Genomic DNA, 13,572 nt, shown 5'->3' with positions numbered 1-13,572 from the left:
GAGGATCCTCACTACACTAATTGAAGGCATCCAGAAAACCACTGGGTACAGTGAGGTGCATTTGGGACAATGAGAAAGAATTATCTGGAGAAAGACAAAGTACACATTGTAGGCAGTGGCAAAAATAATGAACGGAACAGAAAAAAAAACAAAACAGTTAGAATTTTAAGAGGCCGATATTCCATTTGCCTGAGATGTACTGAGCAGAAGGTAAAGTGACTGAAAAAGAAGTTAGAGGCGTAGGTAGGGCCACTAAGTCATGTATACTTTTGACTGTCATTTCAAAGCATTTGAGTTTTATATAAACCACAATGGGAAATCATTGGAAAACTGTAAGTAGTAGAGCATCTTAATATGATTTGTTTTAAACTTATTATTCTGACTTCTCTAAGGACAAAAGATCTTATGGGAGAAGCATGAAAGAGAAATGTCAATAATGAGGCTATTTCAGCAGTTAAGGCAAAAAATAATGATGACTTGAAATTGGCTAGTCCTCTGAAAATGGAAAGTAGACAGATTTGAGACAGATTTTGAGAGGGAAAAATGGCACTGATTGATATTATGTATAAAAAGAGAAAAAATGAAAAGGATGACTGGACAATTTTGTTTGGAGAAACTGTAAGGAGAGCTTTAAGTTGGAAATCATTAGCATATACATGTTATATATTGCTGCTGGAATAGATGAGATTACCTATAAAGAATATTTAGCAATGAATGGATAAATATAGTTAACATTTATTGACTATTAGCTGGATTCCAGGAAGGTGCTAAGCACTTTACATAACTTATCTTGTTTAATCTTTCCAAGAACTCTGAGAAATAGGTAATGTTATTATACCCCATTTAAAGAACAAAAATCATGATTTTGAAGGGTTATGCAATTATTCCATGGCTACACAGTTAGTAAATGGTGGAGGCTATTTTTAAATCCACACAGTCTGAATCTAGAACCTGTAAACTTAATGGCTATTATTACTGTCTTGGGAAAAAGAAGCACGCCTTGAATCAAGCCTAAAAGAGGTAAGTTTAAAAAGCAAGCAGTGGGGGAGCAGTCTACAAAAGAGACTGGAGAAAAAGAAAGTGTCCTTTTATTAGTAACATAAACGGAACTAAGAAGGGAGTACATTCCAAGATGAAAGATCTGGTCACTTTTGAATATTTCTGAGACAAAACCACAGATAACAACTAAATTTTACATTCACTAAAGTTATTGTTAATCTTAAGTACAGTTTTACTAGAGTGTTGAGTGCATGACTTAAGCTGGAGGTCTATGTGGCATCAAAGGGAAAAAACAGAATATGATACCCTGAGAATGACCGAGGAGAGAGTGGAGAGATGAGAAAATGAGAGAAGAAAGAGAGAAATCCATGATGTAGGAATGGGAAGAGAAGAAATTAAAAGAAAAGCCTGGATAGGTAAAGAGAAAAAAAGTGTTGTCCTCTCATGACAGAAATCATCCCGTGTGACCAATCTACCTCCAGGTGGTTGGTTAGTTGTGCTGAGAAATAGTGTCAGGGGCTTGTCATTGGTCTTGGCTTTTGGCAAGTTAAGTACTCAGCAATGAAAGGTACCAGATTATTTACTGAATCACTTAGTCACATGAAACTCCCTGTGAGGACATAGATGTGGTTGAGATAAAGAAACCAAAGGGAAAGGAGTAGGTAGAGGTCATGGGCATCTGGGCCATTGGGTCATGTAACTTACTTATGACTTTAGAATTTGTTTGAACCATTTTATATACTGCTTTCACTTGATGATTATGTACTGCTGTGATCAACCAAATATAGTTTAGTCTATTACAGAACATCTAGATAATGATGGTAATTTGATGGCCAGTGGTTGAGCATTCAGCCTCTAACAGGGACCATAAAAAACCAGAAACTAAGTGAAGCAGTTAAATGTCAACAATAGGAGAGCTTTATTCTAAAATTTAAAAAGACTGTGCTACATTCACCTGTAAGTGTCTATCAGGGTTTTATACAGCATTTTGTATCTGCCACACATACTACACCACCATTGGATCTGTTTAGCCACATAGGCTAAGCATTAGAGCAGTCTACAAAGCATCCTGGACCTGTTCCAGAACCTGTCCTTTTCTGAGCCTGATATAGTTCATTTGGGCTGCTATAACAAAAATACCAGAGACTGATGGCTTGTAAACAATGGAAACTAATTTCTCACAGTTCAGGAGGCCACAAGTCCAAGATCATGGTGCCAGCATGCCCAGGTTCTGGCGAAGGCCCTCTTTTGGGTTGTAGACTGCTGACTTCTTACTGTGACCTCACATGGTAAAGGGGGCTAAGAAGCTCTATGGGGTCTTTCATAAAGATACCAATCCCATTCATGAGGGTTCCACCGTCACGACTTAACCATCGATCAAAAGGGCTCATTTTTAATACTATCACATTGGACATTAGGATTTCAACATATGAATTTTGAGAAGATACAAATATTCAGAAACCCACTCAAAGCTGGAAGTCTTTGGGGGCGTGGTAAATAGTATACCCCCTCTGAAGAGTTCCACCAGACAACATGTTTCTTAGTTGTGGAATTGTCAGATGAAGAAACTTATCCTTCACCTTGGAAGGGATAACTCACCATGCCCCAGATCACAGAAGAGGCAGATCTTTGAATTCTTATAGGATTTATTCCCCGCCCCTTCCATGTATGTGCTGGACCAAAATGTCTAGTAGTGAACCTCTTGTTCACTAATTCCACTCAGCATCATGTCCCCACTGTAATAGATCAGGGTGATATACTGTGTAATGAGTTGGCGATGAAGGCAGGAAAGTTGATTTTGACATGATTGGGATGATTGGGATGCATTGTAGACCTCCCAGTAGACAGCAAACTGCTTTTGATGGTCTTTATTTTTTTTAAGTGTTTATTGATTTATTTTGAGAGAGACAGAACACAAGCCAGGAAAGGAGGGGCAGAGAGTGAGGTAGAATTCCAAGGAGGCTCCAATGCTGTCAGCACAGAGCCAGATGCAAGGCTCAAACTCCCAAACGGTGAGATCATGACCTTAGTCGAAATCACTAGTCAGCTGCTTAACTGACTGAGTCACCAGGGCACCCCTTGATGGTCTTTATTAATCAGTAGAGAGAAAACAGCATTTGCCAGACCCATAGCTACCTACTGGAGAGTAGGGAATGTGGAAAGTTGCTTCCAAATGTAGTGCAATAAAACTAAACTTTTATTATACTAATGAATTCAAACAGAACAGAAATGGCTTTTTTTTTCACTGTGTGTTGCACTAGCTTTTGGCAATTTTGAATAAATGGGGTTGACTCACTATTTGGGGAGGATTTCTCAGCCACGTCTGGTTCCTGGGCTAGGATGACTGGATGGCTGGGTTTAGCTTTGACTGAGTACCTGCCTGTATGAAGTCTGGGTTTCCTCATAGCACAATCAGAATTTTATTCAGATTCAGAACGATCAGAATTTTAACATGGTGACTCAGAATTCTAAAAGCAATGTTTTTTTGTGTGTGTGTGAGGAAGGCAAAAGCGACATGAGTTCATTTGATTGAGACTTTGGGTGTCACAGTCCCACTTCTTTCGTATTCCATTTACTAAAAACAAACCATACATTGTACTATTTACCTGTTGAGGTTTAAAAAGTGAACCCAGAATTTAGTAGCTTAAAAAAAAGATTTGTTATCTCAGTTTCTGTGCATCAAGAATTTGGGTGACTCTGCCTCAAGGTAGTTCACATATCTGTAATCAAAGTATCAGCCAGAGCTGCTGTCTCATCCAAAGTCTTGACTAAGGGAGGATTTACTTCCAAGATCACTTACATGGTTGAGAGCAGGATTCAGTTCCTTACTGCTGTTGACCGGAGGGTTGCACTTCCTCCTTGGCTGTTGGCCAGAAATCTCCCTCCATTGGTTGCCATATGTCCCCTCCATTGGGCAACACACACACCAGCTGTGTGTTCATTAGAATAAGAGAGAGAGAAAGCAAGACAGGCCAGCAGGAGAAAAGACAGTTTTCTTGAGAGCCAATCTCAGAAGGGACATTCCAACATTTTTGCCATATTTTATTCATTAGAAGAAAGTCATTAACGGGTACCTGGGTGGTTCAGTTAGTTAAGCATCTGACTTTGGCTCAGGTCATGATCTCATGAGTCATGAGTTTGAGCCCCACATCAGGCTGTCTGCCATGACTGCAGAGCCTGCTTTGGATACTCTGTCCCCCCTCTCTCTGTCCCTCCCCTGTCCTCTCTCTCTCTCTCTTGAAAAAAAAAAAAAACATTAACGAATTTTAAATAAATTAAAAAAAAGAAAGTCATTAAGCCAGCCTAATATGAAGGGAAGGGGATTCTACAGGGTGTGAATACCATAGCAGGTGTGTGTGGGGGTGCTTATTGGGATATATCTTAGAGGATGCCTTCTACAATCTACCCTCTGACCCCCAATAATTTATATCCCTTCCATATTAAGTACACATTTATGTGTTCTCAAGTTCCCGAAAAATTGTATCACATTATGTCACCAGCTTAAAGTCCAGAATCTCACTATCTGACCTGTATGGAGATATGATGAAGCTCCTCAGATACAGTGCCATAAGTTCAAGACCTCAAGTACAATTCTTTTCATTCTGTTGCTTTATAAAATTAGAGACAAATTTTGTCACACAAGCACTCATACAGTAGTGGGACAGGCATAGGATAATCCATAGACATTCCAGTTCAAAAACTGAAGATATAAGAAGCAAAAAGTAGTCACTGATAAAAATTTTGAAATTCAGCCAAGGCAAATGTTGGCAACTATCTGATTAGGTCTCAAGGCCTGAGAGTAATTCTCCATGGCTCTCTTCTTCTCTGTCTGCGCTTTCTGTTGTGCCTTTTGATTCATACCTCATTTTTCATTAAAGGTAGTACATGTTTGTGGCTAAATAGTATTCTCAGACTGTTTTTTTTTGGCCTGTAGGATTTTAAAGGTCCAAACAAGCCTTGTCATTTTGTCCCATTTCTGTCCCATGCCACCACGATGTTAGTGTTTTGCTGATATACTTTGCTCAAAAACTTCCTGTGGATACCATTCGAGTTTACGAGACAGAAGTAAAAAAACACAAATTGCATTGTCATAAAACTTTCTCTAATTTTGCCTCCTATAGAGGCAGCTGAGGGACAAGTCCCTTAAACTTCTTTATTGGTCAGCTAGGGGTACCATAACAAAATACCACATAAGAGGTTGCTTAAACAACACAGATTTATTTTCCCATAGTTCTGGAGGCTGGAAGTCCAAGATAAAGGTGTCAGTAAGTCTGGTTTCTCTTGAAGCCTCTCTCTTTGGCTTGCAGACAGCCATCTTGCCTGTGTCCTCACATGGTCTTTTGTCTATGTACATGTGTAACCATGTGTCCTATTCTCCTCTTCTTGTAAGGACACCAGTTATATCGGATCAGGACCCACCCTATGGCCTCATTTAAACTTGGTCACCTCTTTAAAGGCCCTATCTCCTCAAATAGCCACATTCTGATATACTGGGGGTTAGAACTTCAAGACAGGAGTTTTGAAGGGGACACTATACAGCCCATAACAGCTTCCTATAGACAGATTAGTTTTGTTTGAGAGGACTTATGAGGTGTACCCCATTCTTACACTTTTTCAAGGGCTTTTGTGATTAAATTTTACTCTGAAGTATCACCCCTGATACATTTGTAGTTTAGGCAGTTTTTCCTTCATCATTAGGTAATATTTTTTTTTCTGGCTGTGACCTGGGTTTGAACTTTGCTTAAAAGTTATTTCTTAATTTTAGCATCTTTTGTCATCTAGAAAGATGGAGAATTTTCTAAACTGTCAAGTCCTGGGTCCTCTTTATTTAACTATCCTTCCCTCAATTTATGTCTCTCCTGTCTCATTTTACCATAAGCAGTGACAAAAAGCTAGGCAGCATCTTCAACATTTTTCTACGAAGTATCCATTTTTCTTTGTGTCCTCTACAATGACTTCAGATGAGAATGTTGCTAACCTTTCAGCCATAAAGTTATAAGGATCATCCTTCCTCCAGTTTCTAATAATCGGCTCAGCACTTCCTTTTCATCTTTAACTGGCTGTATACTCTAAGTCTGATGTCAATTTATTCACTGCAATATAGACCTTTTCTAACATGCTCCTCAAAATCCTTGTAGCCAGCATCACCGAACCAGTTCTAAAGCCGTTCTCTCCATTTAAAAAATCATTGTGGGGCTGGAGTGGTAGAGAAGTGAGGTCAGGGCTGGAAGAGCAGCTGGAAATTTGCAGGTTATATTCTGAAAGCAAGAGGGCCACATAAAGGGCTAGATCCCCAGATTTGGATATAACATCTGCCTCTGTCCATGGATGATTCCTGACTGTACATGCATGGGGAAGATTCCTGGTAGCCTAGTGAAAAAGCAGACAGAAAACAGCAAGACTAACCTTTAGAGAAAATACTGCAGTGGGTGAGATGTGTGTTCATTTTTCACCATGTAATTCCTGAGTCTATGAACAACTCAGGCAATAGAAAACTCAACTGATATCAGCTTAAAGACCAGACCTTGGAACTGCCAGAACAGATGGAAATTTAGAAGGGAGGTCTTGGAAATAAGGAAGACACAAAGAAGATGAGTTTCTAAGAGTGAATATCAACTGCCCAAATCCTTGACTAACCACTAAACTATGCAAGTTTAGGGGAGATCCACAGTGGGGCAAGCAAGAGGGTGGGATGGGGGAGAGCAGGAAGCAGTAGCTAGAAGTTCAAGGAAATGAGCAAGGTTGTTAGCTGCTGAAAAATGCAGGAAACAATGAGTTTGCTATTTGAGTGCAGGTAAGTTAATTAACTGCCAGAAGAAATTCCTCAGAAGGTGACAATTTAAATCAAATAACTATTCTGTATTATATATTATCCACAAATTATATCATTTTCAACAAAAAATTGTAATACTTATCAAAAAAATTAAAAGAAAAATTTGCAGCTTGGAGGCTGGCAGGGTAGAGATGGAATGATACAAAAGGTGATGAGGAAGTTTGTAGAAGGTGATTGAATTGTTGACTATCATGATTATGGTAGTAGCTAGGTGGGTGTAAAATTTGTCAAAACTCATCAAAATGTATGCATAATATGAGTGCAGAAGCTATACTTAAAGGACACTGATAAAGGCAAGCCAAAAAACAAATAAACAAAAAATAAGTATTAAGAGCAGAAAGTTTTCCCCAAGTTCTACAGATAAGCAAACAAGATCCATTGAAGAAGTAGAAGAGGGAAGTGGTGGTTGGACTTCGTTATAATTCATTAACATATACACCTTAACACTTCATCTGTTTTAATTTGTAATGCTCTGAGTATCTGACACTTGGAAACAAAAGCTGATGTTTTCTTATCCTCTCACTTTCTCCATCCTCTGTATGGAAACATTTCCATTTCCTTCCATTCAACTCTGATTTCTTGATGACTTTTTTTTTAATAATTGCTTTTGTATTCTTTAGAACAATGCATGGGCATAGTAACGGCTTGATAAATGTACTTGTGTTGTTTTGCTTGCTTGCATATTGAAAGAATTATTAATGAATACTAAATAACTAAATAAACTAAAGACAATAACTAAATACAACAACTGCTTTCCTTCTGCTTGGGATATGCTCCCCTCAGTAACACCACAGTGGCTCTTTCCATCATTTAGGTATTTTTCTTTTCTTTTCTTTTCTTTTCTTTTCTTTTCTTTTCTTTTCTTTTCTTTTCTTTTCTTTTCTGTTTTACTTACTTATTTATTACTTTTTAGAGAGATAGAGAATGCACATGGGAAAGAAGGACGGGGGGGGGGGAGACTGAGAGAGAGAGAGAGAGAGAAAGAGAGAGAGAGAGAGAGAGAGAATTGTAAGCACGCTCCACACTCGGCACAGAGCTTGATACGGGGCTCAATCCCACAACCCTGGGATCATGACCTGAGCTGAAATCAAGTCTGGCACTCAACAGCTTGAGCCACCCAGGCGCTCCCCATCGTTTAGGTCTTAACACAAATGTAACTTCATCAGAGAGGACTTTTTCTACTCAGTCTTCTTAAGACAGCTCTCCAGTCACTCTTTACAATACCTCTATATTCTGCGTTCTTAATGCTTAGTAGTTTTTACTCTGAATTTTTCTTTTTCTGTCTGGATTTGTTTATAGGTTGTTTCTTCCATTAAAATGTATGCTCTCTGAGGGAAGGGCCTCTTATTTATTCACAACAGCATATCCAATACCTAGAATAGTATGTGACATATAATAGGTCTCTACATAATCTGTTTGAGGTGCAGAAGTTGGCCCAGCTTTCCTAAAAGCATACTTTTCTCTTTACCATTCTCTTATTGCCATGCATGTTTTCCTTTATACGGTTGAAGAGACTTGGCTTTCTGTCACTCCACAAAATGATGAAATGTAGCTGGGATCAGAGCCTCTCATGGAACCAATGACACATGTTACGTAATTGTTCACCGAGGGGTCTCTACCATTAACTGCGTGAACCTTGCTGTTTGTACATTGTTTAAGCAAATGGACTGAGTGTAACGCCTGACTTTTTGTTGTTTTTCTTTTTCCTTTTGCAGCACATGGTCCTTAAGGGAAGCTAATCTAATTATTCAAGGCAAAATAATTCTTTAAAAAAGTTTTTTTTACATTTATTTATTTTTGAGAGGCAGAGAGACAGAGCACAAGTGGGGAGGGGCAGAGAGAGAGAAGGAGACAGAATCCAAAGCAGGTTCCAGGCTCTGAGCTGTCAGCACAGAGCCTGATGTGGGGTTCGAACTCACAAACTGTGAGATTATGACCTGAGCCAAAGTTGGACGCTCAACCAACTGAGCCACCCAGGCGCCCCAAGGCAAAATAATTCTTTACAATAAATGAAAACCAGAGTTCCCCCTCCTCCAGTCATTGTTCCAAAATATCAGCTTAGCGTTTTAAGCAAATATCTTTAATTGCTGCTGATCAATAAAATATGATTTCTCTGAATATTTTCTGAGCATCTTGGCATCTTTTTTTTTTAAGCTTATGTATTTATTTTGAGTGGGGGAGAGAGAAAGCTTATGCACATGTGTGAGTTGGGGAGGGGCAGAAAGACAGGGAGAGAGAATCCCAAGCAGGCCCTGCACACTGTCAGCATGGAGTCCAATGTGGGACTTGAACCCACAAACTGTGAGATCACAACCTGAGCTGAAACCAAGAGTCAGATGCTTAACCAACTGAGACACCCAGGTGCCCCCTTAGTATCATTAAATCAGGATTATTTCTCTGCTTGATCTCAACAGGTCAGAAGTACTTTTTTTCGTATAGAACACAGGTTTTATATGAAATCCCATCTGCTATGGCCTGCTTATTTGTATTCCCCTAAAATCCATATGTTGAAGATCTAATTCCCAGCGTGATGGTACTTTGAGGCTGGGCCTTTGTGAAGTGACTGGGTCATGAGGATGAAGCCTTCATGAATGGGGTTAGTGCCTTTATCAAAGAGGCCAGAAAGCTGCCTTGCCCCCTCACCATGTGAGGTTACAGCAAAAAGAGGCCTCACCAGAAAGCTAATCTTCCAGCACTTTGATCTTGGATGTCCCAGTATCCAGAACTGTGAGAAATAAATGTTTGTTGTTTATGAGCCAGGCAGTCAATGGTATTTCTATATAGCAGCCAGGAAGGTCTACAACACTCTCTCTACCATAGACATTCTTAATTATTTTGAACTTACAACTATTCTTCCTTAGTCTGTCAGCTCTTACTCTACTCTGTACATTTTCATATTTGGTTTTATCCTGTTCTGTGTTAGTCTGTAACCTTTGTCTCCACAAATTTCAAAATAAAAGAGAGAATACTAATGCATTTCTCTTGAATCCTACACAGCAACTAGCACAATTAGTCATGGATACATCGCTAATGGATACATGTGTTTTTTAATGCAAAATTGCTATAACATTAATTCGTTCCAGGGGTACAATATGACGATTAGATACGTATATATTGTGAAATTATCATCACGGTAAGTCTAGTTAATACCCATCACCATACATAGTTATAAATTCTCTTTTTCTTGTGACTGTGAACTTTTAAGATCTACCATCTGCAACTTTCATATGCAACACTGTATTATTAACTATAGTCACCATGCTGTACATTACAGCCTATGACTTATTTTATAACTGAAGTTTTGTATCCTTTGACCCTCTTCATCTATGTCAACCCTGCAACCCTCACCTATCTTGAAACTTCCATCTTAAGCAAACACCAGTCTGTTCTCTGTATCTATGAGCTTTTTGTTTGTTTGTTCCTTTGTTTTGTTTTGTGTATATTCCACATATAAATGAGATCATACAATATGTCTTTCTCTGTCTGGCTTATTTTTACTTAGCATAATGTCCTCAAGGTCTATTCATGTTGTTACAAATGGTAAGATTTCATTCCTTTTTACGGCTAATAGTATTATTCCATTGTATATGTATACCATACTGTCTTTATCCATTCATCCATTAATAGACATTTAGGTTGTTTTCATATCTTTCCTATTGTAAATTATGCTGCATGAAATAAGGGGGTGCATATATCTTTTCAATATATATATTTTTAAATTTTTAATGTTTATTTTTGAGAGAGAGAGAGACAGACAGAGTGCGCTCTAGTGGGTAAGCGGCAGAGAGAGATGGAGACACAGAATCCGAAGCAGGCTCCAGGCTCTGTGCTGTCAACACAGAGCCCAACAGGGGCTCAAACTCACGAACTGTGAGATCATGAACTGAGCCAGTCAGACACTTAACCAACTGAGCCACACAGGCGCCCCTGCATATATGTTTTCAAATTAGTACTTTTGTTTTCTTCAGATAAAAACACAGTAGTGGAATTGCTGGATCAATGTAGTTTTCATTTTTTGAGGAACCTCCATACTGTTTTCCGTGGTGGCTGCACCAATTTACATTCCCACCAACTGTGCACAAGGGTTCCCTTTTCTGCACATCCTCACCAAACACTTGTTATTTCTTGTCTTATTGATAGTAGCCCCTCTAGTGGGTGTGAGGTAATATCTCATTGTGGTTTTGATTTGCATTTTCCTGATAATTAGTGATGTTGACCATCTTTGTACGTGCCTGTTGGCCACCTGTATGTCTTCTTTGGAAAAATATCTATTCAGATATTCTTCCCATTTCTAAATCAGATTTTTGTCCTATAGATTTGTATGAGTTCTTTATTTATTTTAGTAGGATTCCCTTATCAGATATATGTTTTGCAAATATTTTCTACTGTTCAGTAGGTTGCCTTTTCATTTCTTTGTTTTCTTTGCTGTGCAGAAGCTTGTTTATTTTTACTTTTGAAGTCAGACCCAAAAAATTATAGATAAAGCCAATGTCAAGGAAGTTACTGCCTATGTTTTCTTCTGTGAGTTTTATAATTTCAGGTATTATATTCAAGTCTTTAATCCATTTTGAATTAATTTTTGTGTATAGTTTAAGATAGTGGTCCAGTTTTCATTCATTTGCATGTGGCTGTCCAGTTTTCCCAACATGATTCATTGAAAAGACTCTTTCCCCATTGTGTATTCTTGTCTCCTTTGTCATAAATTATTTGATCATATATTTGGGGATGTAGTTCTGAGCTCTCTATTCTGTTCTACTGACCTATGTGTTTTTATGCCAAAACCATACTGTTTTGATTACTATGGCTTTGTAGTATAGTTTGAAATTAGGCAATGTGATTCCTCTAGCTCTTTCTCCTTATTCAAGACTACCTTGGCTATTTGGGGTCTTTTGTGATTCCACACAAATTTTAGAATTGTTTGTTCTGCAGTGTGGAGGTTCCTCAAAAAATTAAGAAAATAGAGCTACCCTATGACCCAGCAATAGCACTGCTAGGAATTTACCCAAGGGATACAGGAGTGCTGATGCATAGGGGCACGTGTACCCCAATGTTTATAGCAGCACTTTCAACAACAGCCAAATTATGGAAAGAGCCTAAATGTCCATCAGCTAATGAATGGATTAAGAAGATGTGGTTTATATATTCAATGAAATACTACCGGGCAATGAGAAACAATGAAATCATGCCATTCGCAGCAACATGGATGGAACTGGAAGATATTATGTGGAGGGAAATAAGTCAGTCAAGAAGGACAGATATCATATGTTTCACTCATAAGTGGATCTTGAGAAACTTAACAGAAGACCATGGGGGGAAGGAAAGGGGAAAAAATAGTTACAAACAGAGAGGCAAACCACAAGAGACTCTTATATACAGAGAACAAACTGAGGAAGTTGGGGAGGTGGGAGAGAAGGGAAAATGGGAGATGGGCATTGAGGAGGGCACTTGTTGGGATGAGCACTGGGTGTTGGTATGTAAGCCAATTTGACAATATTATATTCATAAAAAAAAGAATTGTTTGCTCTGTTTCTGTGAAAAATGCCATTGGAATTTTGATAGGGATTGCACTGTATCTGTAGATTTCCTTGGGTGGTATAGGCATTCTGGCAATAGTAATTATTCATTCATCGAGCACAGAATATCTTTTCATTTATTTGTGTCTTTTTCATTTTCTTTCATTAATGTCATGATTTTCACTGTACAGGCTTTCACCTTCTTGGTTAAATTTATTCTTAGGTACTTTCATTTTTGATAAACTTGTAAATAGGATTGTTTTATTTTCTCTTTCTGAGAGTTTATTATAGTTCTGATATAGTTTTGATAGTTCTGATCATTCTGTTTCTGATAGTTTTGGATGTATGCTTATTGATTGATTGATTATGACTTTTTTAGAGCTTTCATTCTGTCACTGTGATGGAGGAAAAAGTTCACAAAATGTTTTCAGTCAGGGAACGTGAACATTTTAGTTGTTAATATGTATTTGGTTGTTTCCTAAAATGTCAGTGCAGGTTTGACAATCTCTGCTGAGTATATGTGTGTCACAACATATTATATTCATGCCTTGTGATTAGAGAAGGTCAAAGTCTATGGTAACAGCATGCTAATAACTCCAGGACCTCACTTCACTCAGACTGGATGTTCTCCTCCTCAGCAGCAAGCCATCTCACACACCTGAGTAGTGAGAATGATCTGGATGCAAAAATTGCTCAATGCTTGGCTTTGTAGGGTTGATTCAATTGATTACCATATGTGGGTGATTAATTCATGAGTTTTTAAATATATGCTCACTTTCTCCCAGGCTCTGTGCCAAATATTTGGATAGGAGTTTTTCTCATGAAACGTGATTTTTTTATGGTGTCCCTTGTGCTGGGAATATACTCCCTTAAATGTTTCTGTAACTTATCCTTACCTTCTACACTCAACACTCAGCCCAAGAGTCCCTTTTCACTATAACCTTTCTGATCCTTTGGTCTGAATTATATGTTTTCTATTTTCTCCTCTTCTCTGTCCCGTTCTTCCTGTGATTATGCTAATATATATTTGCTACATTAACTTGTCTATTTTCCTTCATAAAAGTGAAAACTAAATTAAGTATTAACTGAGAAAGAAGGATAATTGGTAAATTGCATTTTTGCTCTGAACCAATTGGAAGGTGAAAGAAATAGGTAAGCTTCTATGTATTGCTTTTTGGCTCAATTCTACCCACTTGCTATGTAGCCATCATGAATAAAGGGGGAAAA

The 13,572-nt window shown here is 38.3% G+C and overlaps 1 long non-coding RNA gene across 2 annotated transcripts in view; it reads left to right on the top strand.

The window, feature by feature from the left end:
* The first annotated feature begins 205 nt into the window (after positions 1–205).
* LOC132672997 (uncharacterized) overlaps positions 206–13,572 on the top strand; it is a 60,104-nt gene continuing 46,737 nt past the window's right edge. For both annotated transcript variants that reach the window (XR_009607822.2, XR_009607823.3), the window contains exon 1: positions 206–332. This is a non-coding gene — a long non-coding RNA (uncharacterized LOC132672997). The remainder of the gene's footprint in view (positions 333–13,572) is intronic.

The sequence above is a fragment of the Panthera onca genome, chromosome C1, assembly GCF_046562875.1.
Source record: "Panthera onca isolate mPanOnc1 chromosome C1, mPanOnc1 haplotype 2, whole genome shotgun sequence".
NCBI classification, from domain to species: Eukaryota; Metazoa; Chordata; class Mammalia; order Carnivora; family Felidae; genus Panthera; species Panthera onca.
The sequence above is the reverse complement of the archived record's forward strand: the minus strand, read 5'-3'. Positions and strand labels throughout refer to the sequence as shown.